Here is a 21,656-nt window from a genome sequence, read left to right as displayed (position 1 = left end):
CAGGGTCCGTAGGAATTGTTGTCGTGTGGATGTCAGTGCGACCACAGTCATATGAGTCTACCGCAAAGAGATCTTGGAAATCCAAGAAAACTTGTTTCAACTTTTGCTTCTGTTCCAGAGTCACGCAGGCATCAGCTAGGTTGACTCTCTCTTCCACCATCTGCCTGAAACCTGCAAAGGCTTCTGGTTTTCCTATCTCAGCAGCCTCCTCCAGCTGGGTGGAGAAGTCCCTGGTCAGAGTGCTGATTTGGACTGGAGGCTTCAGGTGGGAAAGGCAGCCCTCATGGACCTGGAAAATCACCTCATCCACTCTGAAGTCACAAGTCACATCTTCCTTACCATAAGGGCAAGAAGTGTACACCAGGAAGTTCCCCCCATGCCGGGTAAAGATCCTGTCTGGTGTTGTATTGTCATCACTGCCACTGTCAAAACAGTCCTTGGGGATCGGTCCTAACAGTTCATTTCCTAAATCAATGGAGAAATGTTGGTCATCAACCGCCATTCCAATAATGGTGCCTGCGGCTAGAGTAATACTCTGTAAGCCGCTGTTATCCACCTCTATTGGAATGGTGTCATGTTCCATGTTGACTAATGGTGTTGGGTTTACCCCCAACCCTTGCTATTGGAGAGAAGCATTTAGATGAATATAAGCATCAGGGTTTTTCAATTTTGGATGGTGACTTCCTCTCTAATCTGAATTTCAACTGCATAAGGTAGCAATTGAGCTGACCTAAATGCTTTTTCTGGATCATCAAAGCCCATGGGATTATCCGCTAATCGGGACCAAACTTTGAAGTTTATTAGGTCCAAACTAATGGCAAGTGATTGAGAATGTGACTGCCTAAGTAAAATGCAGCAGTGACGTCTCGCACGACCCAACAATTATGGACTATCCTCTTGTTGCCAATGGAGATTTTGAGCATACACCTGCTTGGCAGGAGATGTTTGGAATTGGGTGTTTCCAGATCCATTTTCCATTTGTCTATCAGTTTGAATGTGGGAATGGCTGGATCTTTTGGTAGTTGGCGGAACATGGATTCGCTGATGAAGCTCTTACCGTTGTTCACACACAATCGGGCGAGAACAGAGTCCTTCCCATCATTTAACTGAACAGGGATGAACAACTGCTCTCCAATTTGCTGAACATCAGCCAGGCTCTGAGCTGATTTCACATCTTTCTGGACTATTGGAGTGGGAATGTCTGATTGTGAATTAGTAAAGAATTTCAGGGTGTTTCCCTGCAGTGTGGAATGCCACCTTAAACTGGAAGGAAAGTTGATTTTCAGAAATAGAGAGGACCCCCCATCACCAGTCTGTTGTCCTACTGCTATTACTGTCACGTCTGGAATTTGGTTGTTCTGGAAGTGAAATTCTACTTGGTCAGATTTTTGTTCAACCATGTGGCATGTGCCGTTTAGACTACCATGGTTGACACTCTGTTTTAATTTTATTGGTCGGCTAGTCTGGGTCCAGAGGACCTTGTTTACGCAATCTATTAGGGGTGACAACCTTCTCAGGAGGTCATTCCCTAGTAAACAAGGGGTGACCTCTAGAGTCACAACTATGACCGGATGTTTCACCTTGTGTCGCCCAATTTTAATGTCCAAATCTGCAGTCTTCTCGACAGGAATTTCCTTCCCGTCAAAGTTCTGAAGTTGTCCAGGAAGGGAGGTGAGAGGAATACGGTGATTCTCCCCCCTTCCTACATTTAGTGCATCAAAGGCCCTTCTGGACAGAAGGGTAGCTTGGGATCCAGTGTCCACCAGTGCCACAATTGTACCCTGCCCCTGTACTTGTACCGGGCATAATATCTACCCTCCTCTCCTCAAGGGGGCACAGATAATGCACATTTTTGGACAACGGATGGGCTAACTTTCTGGTTTTGGACATTGAGAGAGAAGAAATTTGGCAGGAATTCTGTGGAGGGTCTCGGGAATCTGAAAGAAAAAGTTGGCAACTGGAAATGGGAGTGTTTTTTGGTTCCCCTGGTTCCAGTTCTGGGCCGCCCTCCCCCTTCTGGAGGCAGTCATCAGGATCGGTTTGACCCATGGAATTCTGGTATTGTTGGTTCTGGGATAGGATGATGGGCGGCGACAGCTCGATCCCCACCTCTACCCAGTCTATTGATGCGGTTTTGTTCTGGGATAGAATGATGGGTGGCGACAGCTCAATCCCCACATCTCCCAGTCTATATTGGACTCCATTGGGACCCATTTTTCCTTGGGATGAGTTCCCCCATCTCTGAATGAGAAGATCCTCTTCCCAGGATCCTCTTGGAATCCCTCTCCCTTAAATTGGAAGATCTGTACCTCCTCCATCATGTTTGGGTACTTTGTTTCTCCTACCCCCCTCTCTGCTCCTTGGGACGCAGACTTTCAGGGGCAGGGGATTTTGTTTCCGGTTCCTGGGCTTCCAGGGGCTGTTTACAAGTGGGGAAGGCAGCTTCCTCCAAGGCCTTACACCCCCATTCCCCTTGTGCCTTCTCCCTGGGAACCGGTGTGCTATTGGGGTGCTGCCCCCATCATTGTTCTGGAGCACCAGGTCTGGAGTTTGGGGCATTCTGTGCCGGCCTGCCCATCTGAGGGTTCTGTTGAGCCCTCAGCATGCGGCCCAAATCCTGTGCCATGTTCTGAACCTGGCGCTCAAGTTGTGAAACCCGCTCAGGCTGATATGGGGTCCTGTTTTCTCCCCTGGGCTGATCCCGGGAAGGGTAGCTATCCCTTCTCTGGTAATACCCTGGGTTGGGAAGATTTGGGTACCCCTCCACCCTTGGCCTCCCCTCTCCCGGATTAGGCTGTCTGGGCTCAGGGAATTGGGGAAAGAAGGATGGATGGTTTTGGGGTTGGAAGTTGGGTGGATACCTGGGGAAAAAGTTCTGCCCAGGATTTGGTGAATTTCTGCCCTCCTGGGGGAAGTTAGGAGGGAAGTTCCCCGGGTTAGGTTCTTGGCTGGATCCCCCCCCTTGGGCTGGAGGAGTCCACACATAACCCAGGATGGGTCGGTTTCCCTTGTAGCGGGGACTGACATAATCAGGGCAGTGAGGGACCCCATTTATGGGACTACCTCCTTGGCTGCCTGTCTGTGGGTCTTCTGGGCTTAGAACTATTTTGTGCAGGCAGGTTTTTAGGCCCCCCCATCTCCAAATCTAAAATGGGGCAACCTTTACCTCTGCCACCTTGGCAGCAGCAGGGGTGTTGTTGGTTATGGTTTTTTTTGGCTGATTCTTGTTTCCACCAGTTTCTGCACCTCATAGATGCAGGTGGCTTGCTCAATGACCCAGTCTAAAGATCTTTTCTTGTGAAAATCTCTCACGAGCTGGGTCATTATGTATTTGGGGAGAGCATGGAAAAATGTGTTGATGAGTTCTCTGCTGTCCGTGTGCACCCTTCTGGTGTTCTGCGCAAAGGAATGCTTCAATTCTTGCACGAATTCTTGTGGGGCCTGATACTCCCACATTGCAAATTGTAGGCTGCCTTGCAAGCCTCTTGGCGATTCCGGTGAACAGAAAAATGTTTCAAGATGGCCGCCCTATATGTGGACCATCTTGAATGGTTTTGGTCCTCCAGCCCCGCAAAGAAACTGGACTATTCTGGGGAGAATGTCCATTTGACATACTGAATGCAGCTGCTGCTGTCCTTCAAATGGAAAGTTTCCATCATTTGCTCATAGAGCTCCAAGTGTTCATAAACAGAATACTTGGCGTTCCTGTGATAAGGGGTGATGACACTCCTTATTGCCTTGATCTGCTTTAAGGGGTCCTTAAGCAAGGCCCTTTTTTGCCTTATTGGCCTTTTTGGTTCGGGTAACCCTGGTCCACTCTCAGCCTCTGACTCAGAAGCACTGCTCCCAGAGGTGCCCATCTGATCTTCCAGGCTCTCCCGGATTCTGCGAGCCTAGGAATGGCTTGCAGAATATGGGGACCTGGTCTCCTGTGTCCTGGGCCGCTCAGAGGAGTCTTCATATCCCTCCTTGCTGCCAGGATTTGATGGGTACCCCCCCCCACTGACCTAACTGGGCAGAGGTTTTCAGGAAGCCCTTAGTGGGCCTACTCTCCTGGGGTTCCCCACTAAATTGCACTGTGCTTAGGTGCCCATGCCCGGATGCCCGCCCATCCATTCCTGGGAGCTACTGGCCTATGAACCCCATACTTTTGGCCGGATAGTAATCTGCCCTCCCTGTGGCCCTGTGCTCATGTGCGCCAGGGGACATGGGGGTGCCGAGTCCAAGGACTGGGAGAGATGAAGGCCTCTGGTACTAGGGCTCCTGAGGTTATGCTCAGGTGTTTCACTTTCCCAGCGAACTTCATCTCTATCAGCCCCTGCTCCCTGTTGCAATGCAAGAGCCTGCACTTTCAGTTCCTCAGTTAAGGCCTTACTAGACTCTAGCAGTCTCTCCTGCATTGCTACCTGTTGCTGGAGCCTATAATTGTGCTGACAGAGAGCCTCATTCTCTCTCTGTGCCTCCTGATTGGTCCTGGAATACTGGTCCAGTCTTTGCTGCAGGAGGGTTACCTCCTGAGTCCCATCCCTACTGGCCTGCTCCTTTTTTGCCAGAGCATCTTCCACCCTCCTAGTGTGCTCTAACAAGTTCTGATGCTCTTTTTGGAGGTCACCCAGCCCCTGGAGGGCCAGGTGATTTTCTTCCATTTTCCTTTTTAAGTGGCAGACTTCCTGGCCTAAGGTATCCCTTTCCTGAGTAAGAGCCTGCATCTGTGCCGCCAGGTCGTCCCTCTGCCATTGAAGGGCACCAGCTTTCTGGCGCTCTTCATCAAACTCTGCCTGGGTATCCAGGTCTTTCAAAATCATTTTATTGCTTTCCTCTTTCTCTCTGTCTAGTTGGATTTGCAGGGTGGCTACCTGCTCTGTGCATGCCCTGTTGGAATTGATCTGATGCTCCAGCTTTTTCTGGCACTGCAGTAAGGAGTCCAAACTGTCTTGGTGCTCCTTCTGCAAAGCCTGAATTCTGGTATCCTGGCCAGCCTTTTCCTGTTGCAGGATATCCATTTCCTCCTTTATTTTAATGATGTACTGTCTACTATCATTTTCTGACTCCTGGCTCCTGTGCAGCCTCTGCTCAGAAGAGTCCAGGTCAGATTGGGCCTTTTCTAACACCATCTGTTGCCTATTTGCCAGATCTTGGAATTCAGCACATTTGTCCTGCATTGCTCCCATATATAGATACAAATATGCTGCTATCCTGGCAATTTTATTGTGTTCATATTTGGCTTTAGGAGCCATATATAGTTCACTCAGGGCCACATGTAAGGGACCGTGATCTCTCCACATATCTGACCCAGTTGTAGTGACCTGTTGTGTGATCTCCTGCAACCATACATTTTGGTCCTGTTCAGACCATTCACCTCTCACAAACAGTTTATGTAAGAGGTGCTCCCTAGCTATCTTCATATCTACCAAGGTCGTCATTCTGGATATTGATTTCCTTCCTGACTTACAGACGTTTGTATTTTATTTTGCAAAACAGACCATTTCCTTAGAGCGTTCCTTTGAGGAGTGCTTTACAGCGTAACACAGCGTGGTGATCTAACCGGACATGTATCCTGTCAGCTGGCACACTGTATTAATCTGCACAAGTGATAGATCTAATCCAGAATCCCCGGCTACGAGCCCCCACTCTGTTAAAGACTCCAATCAAGCATTCCCACTAGGTCAGTGCCTTGTCTGGGATTGTTCAAGGGAAGCCCTTATTTATATATTTTTATGACACGTTATACTCTAGATGATAAACCCTTATATAACGCCCCTCTCTTTAAATTCCCCTGACCTCACTGAGCCAAGAAGTAGGTTTGCTTTGCAATTTAAAAGATGTATTGAATAATTAAACAATATATATATATCACACTTTTATAATAAATTAATATTGATAGCACACTTGTGAATATGACAGTAATCAGCAATAGGTAATCCTACAATAGTACAGTTCTGGTGACTTATGACTAGGAACAGGGGAATAAGGTATCAGAGAATGCTTTATGGTTTCAAGGAGATGCAAAATGAATACAAGGCAGTACAGAAATAAACTTGATATGATTTCAGCAACAGATAATGTGATCACTTTTTCTTTGACAATTCACTCCCCCCCATGCAATGTAAGGAGGTGGAAGTAACACACAAAATTCTCAGGAATACACACACATGCAATACAAAGTTCCAGTTCCCCCAGCGAGCTTAGAGGAAAACAGGTATGATTTTAAACACAGGCAAAATCTTTTTTAATGTGGTGGTAATGAAGTGAAAAATATACTCAAATTGCTTTTAATTCCCTATATGAGGTTCAGGGTGAGGGAGAGATAGTTTAAATCAGTTCAGGCCAGCCCTATCAATGATTCAGGGATGGCTATCAAGTTGAAAACAGAATTCCGTGATGGACGCAAAAGATAAATGTTTTCACATGTGGCTGGAATGAAGCAAAATGTCAAATCGCTGCAATTTAGTTGCGTGTGTCGAGCGCAATTTCGGAGGCACTATAAGGAGTAGCAAGTCGGTTTAGGGCTTGTTGGAAAGCTTAGAATCTCAGCTTTAAAATAAATTTCGTTCCTAGGACAAACAGTTCCGGAGATACGGACGATTTTGTGAAGGTAGATTCTCGAAATTAAAATAAAGCTCAGAACGACAAATGACAGTTTTGCAGCTTTAGAATGACAGAATGACATGATTTCTAGGATGCTGTTCTCAATAGGTTAAAATAGTTTGAATTAGATTATATTAAACTAAGAGATTGGGTTTTGCACAGTTCTGGCTGAGTACTCACACTATATGCATCACAGATCGGGTCAGGATTGGCTGCGGTTCTCTCGCCACTTGCTACTGGTTCTGCGCACATCGATCTGGGTCAGCTCTGCTCTGCTGGTCTGGCACTCGGCACTGCACGGATCTCTGGACCTCTGGTTTCTCTGTATACAGCACTGCTTTCTGGGTCTGCTATCGGTTCTGGCAAAAGTTCTTGGCAAAGAATTCAAACAGCTCGCCCGGCTGTGAATAGTTTGGTTAGGTTTTGAGGCCTGCTGAAGAGAACTCAGCTTGTGGGTTAGGCCTTTGCTTTAAGTTCTGGAGTCAGAGTTCTAGGTTCTGGTCTCTGTCTTGCTGGAGTCAGTCCAGATCTCTGGATGTGAAGTCGTCTGTCAGCGTGCTCCGCAAGGAAATGGAAATTGAATGTCCCTACCTGTCCTGCACAGTCTCCTTTTATGTGTTTACAAAGTGGGTGGGTCGGCTCATTCTGCATGCCCAACCCTCTCAACTTATCATTGGCCAGTTCCTCCTCTCTCCCTTGATTGGGGGAACTGAGTTGTGAGTCAGGGTGATGCTGCCATTTACAATCTATTGAAGAAACGCCCCTTTGCTTTTGCTTTAGAATTCATTCTCATAACTAAACATATTTCCCAAATGCACAAGTGGTTGACATTACATGTACAGATTGCAGATGACTTAAGATACATTCTGGCCCACGTCTGATCTTCCTGGGTGCTTGCATTCAAAAATGGCAACTTATTTTCGTTTTTAGTTGATTTACCAATGTTAAATCCTTACCCAAAATTACACAAATGTACACCCCCCTTCTACACATATTCCAGTAATTTACTAGGTCTCTAGCATAAGCACAGTGTCTGCAGTATTAATAATTAGTGGTGTTCGGTCCTAGGACACCACACAAATTGGAGTTTGGTCTCAAATCGTGAGGGCCTTTTCCATTTTGTGGACCCCCAAATTGCACATTTCTGTGAGCTTAATACAAGATTTTATAAGCAATTTAATCAAACATACATTTGCTGCAATATGAATTCACACTCCAGTCTGGCCTGCCCCTAGGAACTGGGAGAGTCAGGGATCACATTGCTCTCCTACCAGGCAGAGCTCTGTTTACAGTCAACACCCAAATCAGCATATCCTATTCAATGGAAAGAGTCTAGTGTGTCAGCTGAGGTCAGCAGGCCAGGGGGCCACTCTGCATTTCGTTAGCATGTCCATGTGATCTCCTGGCTTCTTGTGTGGAGTTCTGAGGTGAGAAGGTTTCCCAGCCTCTTGGACTGTTAATTGAATCAGCCTGTCTTCTGTGAACAGCAGGTGTTTATGAATTTTAATTAACCAAAAGGCTTTGAAGTTTCCAGCTGGATCAGGATCCTTTGGCAACTCCTGAAGTACAGTTCTACTGTCAGAGTTTAGACATCTAGCGCCGGTTTGTGGAAAATGCCGGCACTGCACCCATTTTTGGGACCTGTCTTGAATTAATGCATTTCAAAAAGGGGATTTTGCTTGATAGTATATGATCCTTGCTTAACAGTGTTTTTATGGGGATACTTACAGTAGAATAAAGTAGAACACTCAACCAGGGTTGAATCTTTGTTTGGTGGTTTCGTGCCCATGATTTTAGCAAATTTTTGACATCAAGAAAATTAATTCCCAACAGTTCTGGGTTGCTTTTGGCAATCAGCATTGCCATTCCCAATGGTTTCAGGCTACTGTGTGTGTAGCCCAATGGTGGTTTTAGGCAGTGCCGTCCTGTGCTCACAAACATAGGCAAAAATGGGTGGCAGCCTATTCTTCATGTTTTCCCTCCTGTGCACTTTTCTGGGGAGTTCTGGCCATCATGATGTTTTCAATGCCAGTAATGCACAGTTTTGTGGTAGGGCTTGGATGTATGGGTAAAAACATCCCACAGCTGGTGGCACCAGAACCAGCAAAATGGCCGCAAAAAAGCCCTATGCGCACTAAACACATGAAAATTGCGCTGTGAAACCAGAAAGATGGCTGCCAATCTACTTTGCCTGTGTCAGTGGTGGAACAGGAGACCACACTGCTAAAACCTGTCATTGGGCTGCCCACAGAGTGAAAATGGAAACTACATGAATGCCAGTGCTTTATTGCAAGGAAACCCAGAAGTGCTCTGAAATCCGTTTTTCCTTGGTTTCTGAAATTACAAAATAATGGTTCCCAAACATCAGAAAAGATCCAACATCCTTGCTGGGTGTTACCCGTCACCTTATTCAAAGAATCCCCATTAGCACACAATGGGCCTCATTACACAGTAGGTGGTAAGGGTTTAGTGGTACCGGTAAGGGCACCGGTACCGGTAAACCCTTACCACCTTACTACGAGGTCCCTTTGCGGGACCCGACCTTATCGGCTGGTGTAGACCAGACGTTAAAGTTGGGACCCACAAAGGGACCTTGGTGCTAATTACGGTACCGCAATATGCAGTTCCGTAATTAGCTCCTTCCCCATTCCCATTGAGCCCTATGGGGCACAAAATGTGAATGGGGAAGGGCCATGGAGGAAGGGGAATTACCGCCCGCCAACCTTGGAATGGGGTGGTAATTCCCCTTTTCTCCATGGTGGTACCGGTATGGTACCGGCGGCAACTGTAACGCTCACCTGATTCCCACGGAGGCGCTGACCCAAACTGGACTGCTACAGTTGCTTCTATGACTATGATGAGGCGTAGAACTTGGAAGACGCTCAGGGCGGGACCTCCGAATATTGACTGTCTGGCTTGTAAGGTGAGTTTTCTGCAGGTGGAAGAAAAAGGGGTAATTACAAGCTGGTTGGATAAGTTCTCCCACCAATCTTCTGCTTTTCCCACTTCTTGGTTCTCGACTGGTCTCCACGAACTCCCACCTTTGGTTTAGTAAAGCCGAGCTCTCCATCCTGCTTCTGGTGCAGGGGCGCGTGGAATCCAGTTACGTCACTGGATCATTTCAGTGTTTAGGCTCAGTGTCCTTTTGTGGCTTGTAATAGTCCTTCAGGTGCCGAGGAGCTGTTGGCGACACCACCACCTCTGTGCAAGAAGAGGCTCGTGAGTATAGAAGATCTGACGAGCACCCTTTTATAATGTCCTTTTCTGTCTTTCAGGTGCCGAGATTCTGTGGGCGATGCCGCCGCTGTTGCACGTGCGGTGGCACGTAAGTATAACTGAATTGTGGCCGTTTCCAAATGGGCGCCTCTGATAATGTCTTTTCCTTCCTTTCAGGTGTCGAAATGCTGAGGGCGATGCTGCCGCTGCTGCGCGTGAAGAAGCGCATAAGTATTACTGAATTGTGGCCACTTCAAAATGGGCACCTCTAATAATGTCTTTTCCTTTCTTTCAGATGCTGAAATGCTGAGGGCGATGCTGCCGCTGCTGCGCATGAAGAAGCGCGTAAGTATAACTGAGTTGCAAACCCTTCGGCTCGGACACCACTAACAATGTCTTTTGTCCTCCAGGTGCTGGGATGCTGCCGAAGCGAAGGCCGTGGTGAACTCCGGTGTGATCACGGATGGATAAGGTAAGCGAGCGCAGCTGCGAGCGTGTTGCCCGTTTTCTAACCTTATGTCTTTATTTGCAGGTTGGCGGAGACTGGACTCTTGTGGCTGAATTCTGATGAGTAGATGTTCCTGTGCCTTTTCTGCATCCACAGGTTGCTGCTCGAGAAGCTGAGGGTGTGTCTGGACCTGGAATGCAGGAGCCGACTCAGTGAGCGTCCTGCTGCTGTTGCAGAATAACGCGAAGCACGTGAATTCTATCGGGCGTGGTTTAAATAGTGGAGAAGTGCTTTGGTGCGTATTCTTCCTCCAGCCTCACCCAGGTAAGAAAAGAGTTCCTGTAACAGAGGATTTGTCCCTCCCAGCCAGTGGCTGGGACTTCACCCAGCTTGGATTGTTCTAGGTGAGTATGCAGCATGGTCTGCCACAGGTAAGTCCACCCAATCACTACTGCACACTGTAAGAATATGAGCCCGGCGCCCATGGCGCTGGGACTGTGGTCCCTTATGAGCCTGGCGCCAGAGGCACCAGGACATGGTCCAAAGGGCCCCTGTAGGGGTCTGCTGGAACCGGGGGTGTGGATGATGAGCCTGCTTCCGGGGACGCTGGGCCAGTCTTGGCTCCTCGGGAGTAGCGCTCATGACAGCACCACCCCTCAAGGCCCCTCCCAAACTTGTCCTCCCCGGGGGTTTTGGTTTATCGGGAAAGGTTCAGTGGAATTTCCTGACTAGACGAGGAGCATGAACGTAGTCATAGGATTCCCAGGATCTTTCCTGGGGTCCGTAGCCTTTCCAGTCGATTAGGTAGAATACTTTTGATTTGATGATCTTGGAGTCCAAAATGTTTTTAACTTCAAATTCGGGCTCTCCATTCACCTGAATGGGTTCTGGAGGTCTGGTCAGTCTGGTTCCAGGTTGCATGGGTTTCAAAAGAGATAAGTGAAACACAGGATGTATTCTCATATGGGTTTGCAAATCTAATTTAACGGCCACTGGATTAATTATGGCCGTTATTGAATATGGTCCCAGGTATTTGGGGTTGAGGGTGCGAGGTCCTTTTAGCGATAAATGTTTGGTGGACAACCAGACTTAATCCCCAACCTGGTATTGAGGGGCATCGCTTCGCTGTTGTTCTGCTCCTTTTTTGTACCTTTCTTTAGCTTGTTGTAGATGTGCAGTCGCTTCCTTGAAAGCTTGGGTAATAACAGAGTGCAACTGATCTACGGCAGGTGTTCCAAGATCTTGAGGTGGGTCGAAGTTGGATGTTCAAGGATGAATTCCATACAAGATGTAGAAGGGACTCTTCCCGGTTCCCGAATGAACTGAATTGCTGTATGCATATTCAGCTATCCAAAGGATGTCCTTCCAGTTGCTTTCAGACTGTTGTAGCATGCATCGTAAATATTGTTCGAGAGTCTGGTTTGTTCTCTCGGTTTGCCCGTTGGTCTGGGGGTGATGGCTGGTTGAAAGTCTTACATCGATTTGAGCTGACCGACAACAACTACGCCAAAAGTGAGAAATAAACTGGCTTCCTCTATCAGAGATTAGTACCGACGGGAAGCCGTGTAACCGGACAATGTTTTCAAGAAATTCTCTGGCTAGTACTGAAGCTGAATGTAAGCCTTTTAGCGGAATGAAGTGGGCCATTTTAGAAAACAAATCCACAATAACGAGAATAGTGTTGTACCCGGAACAAGAGGGTAAGTCTGTGATGAAGTCCATGGAAAGGGTATGCCAGGGACACGATGGAATGTCTAATGGTTGCAGAAGACCAGCCGGCCTTTTCTTTTGACCTTTGTTTTGAGCGCACACACCACAGGACATCACAAATTCTTTTATGTCTTTTCTCCATGAAGGCCACCAGAAGTGTCTCTTCACTTTTTCTGTGGTTTTGGCGATGCCAGGGTGACCCTCCATTAATGAATCATGATAACAGGAGATTACCTGTTTTTGTAAATCGGCGTGTGGTAGGAATAATCGTCCTTGGAAATAAGGCAAGTCATTGTTTACGGTGAAGTTCTCTCCTCTTTGTAACCAGCTCTGTAAGTCTGATGGGGTCACAAGTTGTTTAGTTTTTGCCTCAATATCCTCGATGGATTGCGAAGAAATCAGACCCAAGATCCTTTGTTCAGGAATTATTGGTACGGGTTCGGGATTGACAACGTTATCTCCCATTCCAATTCGGGAAAGAGCATCCGCTTTGCCGTTCTTGTTGCCCGGGCGGTAAGTGATCACGAAGTCAAATTCAGCAAAGAATAGAGCCCAGCGAAGCTGTCTGGAGGATTGAGCTTTGACGGTTTTCAGATACTGTAGATTTCGATGATCAGTGATCACCGTAACGGTGTGTTTGGCCCCGAGGAGATAATGCCGCCAGGCCTTAAAGGTGGATTTAATAGCTAAAAGCTCTGTGTCCGTGATGGTGTAATTAATCTCAGGCGCCGAGAACTTTCGAGACCAAAACGCCACTGTTTTGAAAATGTAAGTTTCTTTTATCAAAAGACAAATTTAAACAAATTGGGCCTCATTACGATCCTGGCGCTAATGGTATAACGGCGCCGTAAAGAGCGTCAGCGCCGTTAAACCATTAGCGCCTGATTACAAGGTCCCTTAGGGGGTTGGAGGCTTTAACGCCTGCTTTTTGCAGGCGTTAAAATCCAACCCGCTAAGGGACCTTGGAGCTAATTACGGCAACCGTAATTTACGGTGCCGTAATTAGCGCCTTTCCGATCCCCATTATGCCCTATGGGGCAAAATGGGAATTGGGAAGGGCAAATGGTGAATGGGGAATTACCGCCCCCGCCAACCTTGTGATGGGGGCGGTAATTCCGCCATCCACCATGCCGGAGACCGGCATGGAACATGGTGCTAATAACACAATGGTGCAGCGCCTGGGTCGTAATGATGCCCATTGAGTTTTAAAGTAAACTGATACAAGCCAAAGAACTTCAAAGCAAATTCCACAGCATGCCCCAAACAAAAGGCACCTTCCTTCTGCTCTCTGCCCCAGGAACTCCCGTTCAGGTGTTAATGGAGAGGGGAGGAGACAAAGGGCTTCCTGGATTGAAAAGAATATGCAGAAGCGAGTGTCAACAGAAGCCCCTGCTAGAGGAAAGAGGCGGGGATTGCTCTTGACCCACCAAAACTTTGGGGGCAGGACAGACACTGTTGTATATTCTGAAAGCACAAGAAAGTATATTTTTGAAAAGGACTGACAGAGGACTGTGCAAAATTGTAAAAATTGTAAAATGACAGTATTGTTAATATGAAAATTCTGGTCACGTTTTAAAACTACTCAGAACTCTGTGCTATGTTCACGGACATGACTACAGAATTTGAGGTTTTGTAGCAATTGTGGTAATGCCAGAAAGATAAAACTTCACATGATAATGCCCAGATACCATGCTCACATATGTGTAAAATTAGGGTACAAATCTGACATTGGGTACCAGCCCAAAAGTGCGAAAAATTGCCAAATCTAGACCCAAGCTCTCACGGTGACGGGGCTCGGATGAATACTTGCTCCACCAAATATGTGACATCAATATGCCATTCTAGCAAGTTTGTAAAATTGTAAAGATATCTTGTATGAAAAATAGATTTTCTGTGCAGAAACAGAGGGGCAGGGTTCTCCCTGGATCATAAACACAGCATCATGATGACACTCTGTTTTCTTCTCAAATCAGGGGAGAGGAAATATCCTAACCAATAGAATACCTAGAGGGTGTGCCTAGTATAGTTCAGCATACCCACCCATTTTGAAAATACATAAATAGAGACAGCTTAGGACCTAGAAACACACACACATTCACCCACCAACTGATTGCTGGCAGAGCACTTTGCAAGAGAAATCCATATCCAAGACTCCAGACTCCAGAATTTTGAAAGCAGAAAGGCCCATTTCCAAAGCTGAACCCTTCTCACTTGGCCTTTAAAAATCCTGAAACCAGATTTTACCCCAGACCTCCGAGGGGAACCAAAAATAAAAGCCTGGCTGTGCAGTTGCTGCTTTCTTGCTAAGAATTCTTGCCAGAATCCAGAGATCCAACCCAGTAGAGCAGAGCTGTGACCAGATATCTGCGAACCAGAACCAACCCGTCAGATCCAGTCCAATCTCACCGTGCAGTGTCCAGAGTGCCTTGCTGATTGCAGAACCAGAGCGCCTTGAGTCTAGTCCGGTGTGCTAGCTGAATTCCTGTCCAGAAAGTCTCCCTGCCTACATCCCTGACGGGTCCATTCCAAACATTGGTAGTGAGTATCCATAGCATTGGATTGTCGCTAGCAAGTATATTATCCATAAGTAATCCTACCCAAACCCATTCTCTTATATCCAGAACTGCATTGTTAGAATTCTTTTGTCTTACCTGAACTCTTTCTCTCCTCCCTATAGTCCTTTGGTAATAGTAGTGTTAAAATCATCTTTACGCTAATATATTTTCTGAAGAAAGGTGAGCGTCTCGGCAGGCCAAATCAACCAGTGATATCCTGGGCTGGTGGCTGCGCTGTCGTGTAGTTTGCGGCTTCATAGTCTCCCTAGTGTAAAGAAATCATTTTAAAAAGCGCATCTTTCTATTGCAAATTTTGACTCTTTCTGTAAAAACAACCTCTACAAAAACCTTCATAACTTCTTCACCGTGCATGATAGAAATGAAATTTAAGTGTCTACTTGAAGCTAACATAATCAGCTTTCCATCACACCCAGAACCAATCCTTCTAGTTATTCCGCAATCCCGCTTACCGCATGTGTAAAAGTTTGCCGCAAATTTTTTGTTTGGCTCAAATCTATCCCGTGAGAAATAGCTGTTCATTGCATCTGACCTCAGAATTAAGTTTTCAACTTGCTAGTTACTCAATAATCATTGCTAGTGTTTGTTTGATAACATACCAAGCAGTTTCCACTAGTATTGAAACAATTCTAGTGAATTAAATCCATTTTCAATGTTTTTACCATTCATGCAAAGCCAACTTTAAACCATTTTGACAAGTTTGCAATCATTCCTGTTTTTCTCTGTGTTGCTAGGGGGAAATTGGGATTGATACTCTTTTGTTGAATTCGCTATTCCTGAAACCAGTTTTCTCTCCTTCCATCTCTTTATATTGCATATTGGGGGGATTGAGTAGTGTGCAGGCGGAAAGAGTAGTCACATTGCATTTGATTGAACCCACACAAAGTATTATTCTATGAAGCATCATTTTTCCTATCATTACTCCGTGTGATTAAAGAGATTTACTTTGACATCACCCCATTGGTGATCATTGTATAACCATTAAAGTAGTGTGATATATATATTGTGCAAATCCATAAAATAAATATTTTAACTTTGCAAACCAGCCTGCTCCCTGGTTCAGTGTGACCAGGGGGGATTCAAAGAGAGGGGTGTGATATAAGGGTACATCATTCAGAAATAAAATAACTTATAGATATAAATAAGTAATTAAGGGTTTCAATTGTGCATCCCACGCTAGGCATTGACTTAGGTGAAGTGCCGGGTTGAAATCACTTACACAGCAAAATGGCTGTGCTGGCTCCTGCGAGCACCATTGCACCCAAACTGCAATTTGCAGTGACACAAGGATGGCTGCACTGTTTTGCCAAGCACCATTGGGCAAGATGGAACAGGGAGCACCCTGAGAAAGGCTTCTAGCATGTGTTCTTGTTTGTCTTAAAGAAATGGAGTGAAAAAGCAGCACTGTTTTGCTGCAAGCCCAAAGTTCCTATTGAAAAAGGGAATATTTCACCTTTAAAATGATACCGCTCTGATGCTATTTTTCCCTGTTTTCATCAAACTGCTTTTATCAAAAAGACCCTGTCATGCCCAGCCATATTCACATTATGCTCCACCAGAAAAGAGCCTTATTCCTGAATGACAGGCTGTGCCAGCCAATCCTGAGAAAATCAACAAAAGCTTTCCTTCAGCTAAACAGGAAACACTTACATTTTGCTACAAAATATTTTAAAAAATCACTGATCGAAAAGAAAACCATAGCTTTCTGTGCAAATGTCAATTTCATGAAGACTTTTGCCTTGTACGTACTGTTGTGTAAAACAAGCTGACTACAGCTACAAAACCATGTGGAAGAGAAATCCCAGCAACATTTACCATGTGTCAACATGGGCTTATGCAAACCAGAAAAAGAAATGCCTGTTTTAAAAAGTACCATGTTGAACAAAAACTTGTCTGTGCCTAGAAATTTAAAGGGGTTTGTTGCTGGGGAAACATATAGGGGATGTTTTATCCAACAGGTTTGTTTTGATCCAGGACAAAAGAAAATAAAATAAAAGGAATTAAACTGCATGGGCTGTGTTTTGCAGGCTCCCAAAACAGGTTATTCCAGTTGGTCGGAGCTAAGGCTTCCCCCAAAAGGGAACCACCATAAACTTCCAGGACACCTGGATGATAATTGCTAGGTTGGAAAACTTTGATTGACCAAGACAAAGAAACTTCACATAGTAATCAGACTTGGGTCTGGGCTGAGCCATCTTACAATGGAACTGCTAGGTCATGGATATTCGAAGTGAAAAATCCCACTTCCTAGTGACTTTTACCAGAAGCTTCAAAGGAAATCTCTGTGATAACCCTGGGTTGAGGGGTAGCCTTGGAAAGGCATGCCCATACATGGGGGCCAATACTGACATTTTTCTCCATGGACTATTTTTTAATAAAAATGTTAGACTTTTATCTTGGCAGATGGACTTTGCAAAAATGTGAAAAGTTAACCGTTTAAATGTGATTTTAAGGGCTTCAATTTAAGATGTCATAGACTTCACTGACACATGGGGAATAGAAATGGCAGAGAATTGGGTATTATAAGGGAAGTATCCATGATGCCATTACGGATTTTAATACTTACATGCCTGACATTAATCCAGACACACGTGTAAAGTCCCAGAATTTTAGGCCAAATATTTCATACTCAAAATGTCTAAAAAGTATTAGAAGGGTGAAACAATGTCTTTCAGATTGCAGACTTTGACTGGTATGTTCTGCATCAAATATGTAACCTGCTTATGTGATTTGTTAAGATACTTCAACTGTATAAATGTACCATTTGTGGCAACATTGGATTTTAGCTAAAGTTACGGTGGGAGGTTTTGAGCATTGTAAAACTCACATCATAAATCTGACATCCTGCCCTTGAAATCCAACAAGCTGAGAGTGAGGCAGGGACTATCACCCCTGACCAATCGAGTGGATTACAGGCGTGCTTAGCTAAGCCTGCCCTACCATATACTTCCATGATGTCACTAGGCATTATAAATAAGAGTCCCTGGGGGGGCGTGGCCTGGAGCCGATGGCGTACAGAGGCTGAATAGCCGAGCTCTGGCCGAGATGCCATTTCTCGATCCTTTTTGCCGGTATTAGAAGTGCCTATGACCACGAAAAGCTGATGCGGAGGTGGAAGAAGCTGACCCCGACGCAACCTGCTTGACCAACCGGGAAATCGGACCCTCTGGTTGGCGAAATTGTCCTCGAATTATACTCCCTCCACCGCTCCCATACGCATCCAAGATGGCGTCTGGCGCCATTTAGTGAAAACTCCGAGAAGGAAGCCGCCATCGAACGGCATACGGGGACTAAGGTGGCCAGATCGAGCAGAGACATCACGACGGAGCACGATCGCATGCAGAACATCGGAAGGGAGAGCCCCATCCTGCTTCTTACCACTGGGCGAGGCCCGCCACAGCGGCACCTCTACACCCGTGGTACACTACGCAGGCTCCTCCATCGCTGGGGACGGCCCGCTGAGGGTGCACACTACTATCGGAGGTTCCTCCCCAGCGTCGCCCCGGGGCACAGGACATCGAGAACCAGCTGCAAGACTGTGGCGCCCACATATCTCTCACTCAGAGGCAGGGGCAGTTCGGCGACTTCACAGATATAGCACCCTATCCCCATGCAGATTCGGATTTATTGACTTTTGACACCTTGGGAACGTCACTCATTACTCTATAGACGGAGAGATAGCTGATACCCCCACCGGTAACTCATCTAAAGTGTCCCAGGGGCAGCATCACCGAGACTCCAAAATGGCCACCAGGAACAAAACGAAAGCATCCACCATGGACTCATTTGTTTCCGCCAAGCCAAAAACCCCCACACTGGCTCGCTCTTGTGCTCCAGAGATTACCCACACGAAAGAGGGGGGAACCACGGATAACCACTCCCAAATATTGGAGGCTATTGCTTCATTGAGGACACACATAGACTCTACGATCGACGAATTTAAAATGGACATTCAACTCATGCAACAGGACGCCCGCAAATTAACCGAGAGGGTGACAAACACCGAGACTTCATTAGTAGAAACGGCAGGAGCCACGGCAGTCTTGAAGTCCAAGGTTGCAGACCTAGAGAAGAAAGTGGCGATCCTAGAGGAGAGATCCGAGGAGGCCGAAGGTCGGGCTAGACGGGGCAATATTAGGATCCTAGGAGTACCGGAGGGAAACAAAGGCCCGAACACTACAGCCTATATAGAATCCTTGCTACAACAGGAGATTGGGGCCGGGAAATTGTTGCAAGGATTAGCGATCGAAAGGGCCCACAGGTCACTCCAGAAGCAGCCCCCACCTGGATCATTTCCACGGCCAATAATTGCTAAAATCCTAACCTTTCAAGATAGGGAGACTATCCTTCGCCACTCCAGGGAGGAAGGCCCATCGAACGTGGCGACTTTAAAATAACCATTTATCCCGATAACACTCAGAAAGTGCAGAGGGAGTGGAACTCTTTTGTCCCGGTAAAAGCAAGACTCTGACAACTGAACCTGAAATACAGGCTGCTCTACCCATCACGCCTGAAAGTCATTTTCAACGGACGAGCCATATTCCTAGAAAACCCAACGGCCGCCAACATGTGGCTGGAAACAACAACCTTGCAGATGGTAAAGATGCTCCCCAGATGGAAGAATGAGTCTCTCAGACCGTCGGCACACGACACACGCTGCCATAAATGACCACAACAAGCACAATCAACCGGACCCCAGAAGGTAATCCAACTAACAGTTAGCTACATAGAAACGGCCCTCGTTCGGCCTCTCTGCCAGACACCAGCCCTATCCCCCACAGACAATCCGGGTCGGGACAGCCACCTGCCTGACCCAGCTCGCGCCTGACACCGGGATGGGTCTGGACGGCTCGAGAGCACCCGAGCACCACAACGAAGATGTAGTCGCTGGGCGCACCAGTTTGAGTTTTGTAAACAGTTTTGTTAGTTATACAGTCTTCATACCACTTTCGCCAAAGAAACACAGGATGGGTGCATGCCACAACTTGGGGGTAGATGAACTCGATTACTCCCGTCAACGACCTAATAACCTAAGATTGGCATCACTACAGGCTCCAGAGGATGAGCTGCCAGCCAGCCTCAAAACATTGACCCGATGGCGTCACAACTCAAGGTCATGACGTGGAATGTGAGAGGGATGGGCTCATACCTGAGACGAAATCGAATACAATCCTATCTCCGCAGGAAAAAGGTCTCAATTGCAATGTTACAAAAGACGCATCTTACGGAAGACACCATGTCCAAAATATTGAGCGATGGGTTGGGACCGGGAGAGGTTCCCCCTACTCCAAATACTCAAGGGGGGTGCTCACATGGGTGAACCCGAATGTGCCCTTCCAATTGCAAGGATTTGAGTCTGATAAAGAAGGAAGGTTTGTGATAATGTGGGGCACCACCAAACAGATTCCAATCTGCCTAGTTAATTCGTACTTCCCGCAACACGGGATACCATCTCACCTCAGGGCAATATGCTCAAAGATAGCACACCACCGAAATAGGACCTTTATATGGGGGGGATTTCAACTGCGTCATGGATGGCTTTATGGACAGGTCTGCACCACCCCCCCATCCAAATAACCCTGCAACATGTGCTCTGACAGAAACACTGCAATAACTCGACTTGGTGGATATTTGGAGGGAACAACATCCTGATGAAAAGATCTTTTCCTATTTTTCAGCCCCGCATAAGCTCCACACGAGAATCGACTATCTGTTCATTGACAGGCAACAAATATCATTGGCAGAAACCACGGTATATTTAGGAAGATCAATCTCAGATCACTCCCCACTGATTATGCAATGGCAATTAACAGGGCCTAGACCACCAATCCCCATGTAGAGAATACCCAATGCAGCCCTCGCCGACCCGGAGTTCAGGGAAGACCTTGCTGAAAAACTAGAATAATACATTGACATTAATAAAGGCTCCGTATTTACCTGGAGCACACTGTGGGAAGCCATGAAGGTGGTGACCAGAGGAGAAATAATATCAAAAGCTGGAGGCTCTCGTAGGCAATTGAGGTCTGAACTCGAAGCACATGAAAAAGAGATCTCCTGTCTAGAATCCACCTCAAATATTACTCTGGAAGTTGAAACGAAGTTGAAGGAAGCCCGCGAGAAGTGCCAATCTTCCTGGGACAGATTGGAGAAGTTTGACTTCACGACATACACTACCAGGTCTCATAAGGAATCTGACAAACCCGGCAGACTGCTGGCCTGGCTGTGTAAGCGTGAAAGTCCCAGGCACCTCCCAACGGAGATACTAGACGATAACGAGACAAGTCATAAGACACAACTGGGAATTAATGAAACGTTTGCCAAATTCTACTCCAGATTGTATTCCCACGAAACACAAATAGACAGAGACGAAATCAAAATATCCAGCGAACAGAGAGAGGCACTCGAGATGGAAATCACAGCAGAAGACGTGACTAGTGCAATCCTATCGCTAGCCACCTGTAAGGCTCCCGGAAGTGACGGCCTCCCGCCTGAATTTTATAAAACATACAAATCCATCCTCACCCCAATCCTCCACGAGGTCTACCTGGAGGCCTACGAAAACGGGGTCTTACCTAACACTATGAAAGAGACAATAATTATTCCCATGCTCAAACCAAACAAACCACCCACTGACTGTGACTCTTATCGCCTTCTGGCCATGTTAAATTATGATAGTAAGATCCTCACCACTATACTGGCCAGCAGACTCGCTAGGGTGGTAGGGTCCCTAATCCACGAAGACCAGAATGGCTTTGTCCCAGGACGCAACACCACGGCCAACCTGAGAAGACTTCAACACATTATGGCCGAAACCTATGAGAATGAGGAAGACCTGGCAGTACTATCACTCGATGCCATCAAGGCCTTTGATTCCATCTTCTGGGAGTGGCTCATCGAGGGGGTTCGGATTTGGCGAGGGCTTTGTCAGATGGATCACAGTACTCTATAATTCTCCTAAGGCAAGAGTAAAAACCGGCAGAACGGTGTCTGAATCCTGGAAAATACAAAGGGGCACCAGACAAGGGTGCCCACTGTCGCCCTTCTATACATATTGGGCCTTGAGCCGATTGCCATATACTTTAGGAATCAATTCTTTGACGCTGGCATCAAAGTGGGCAACG

Source organism: Ambystoma mexicanum, chromosome 3q (assembly GCF_040938575.1).
Source record: "Ambystoma mexicanum isolate Mex_15411 chromosome 3q, UKY_AmexF1_1, whole genome shotgun sequence".
NCBI lineage: Eukaryota > Metazoa > Chordata > Amphibia > Caudata > Ambystomatidae > Ambystoma > Ambystoma mexicanum.
The sequence above is the reverse complement of the archived record's forward strand: the minus strand, read 5'-3'. Positions refer to the sequence as shown.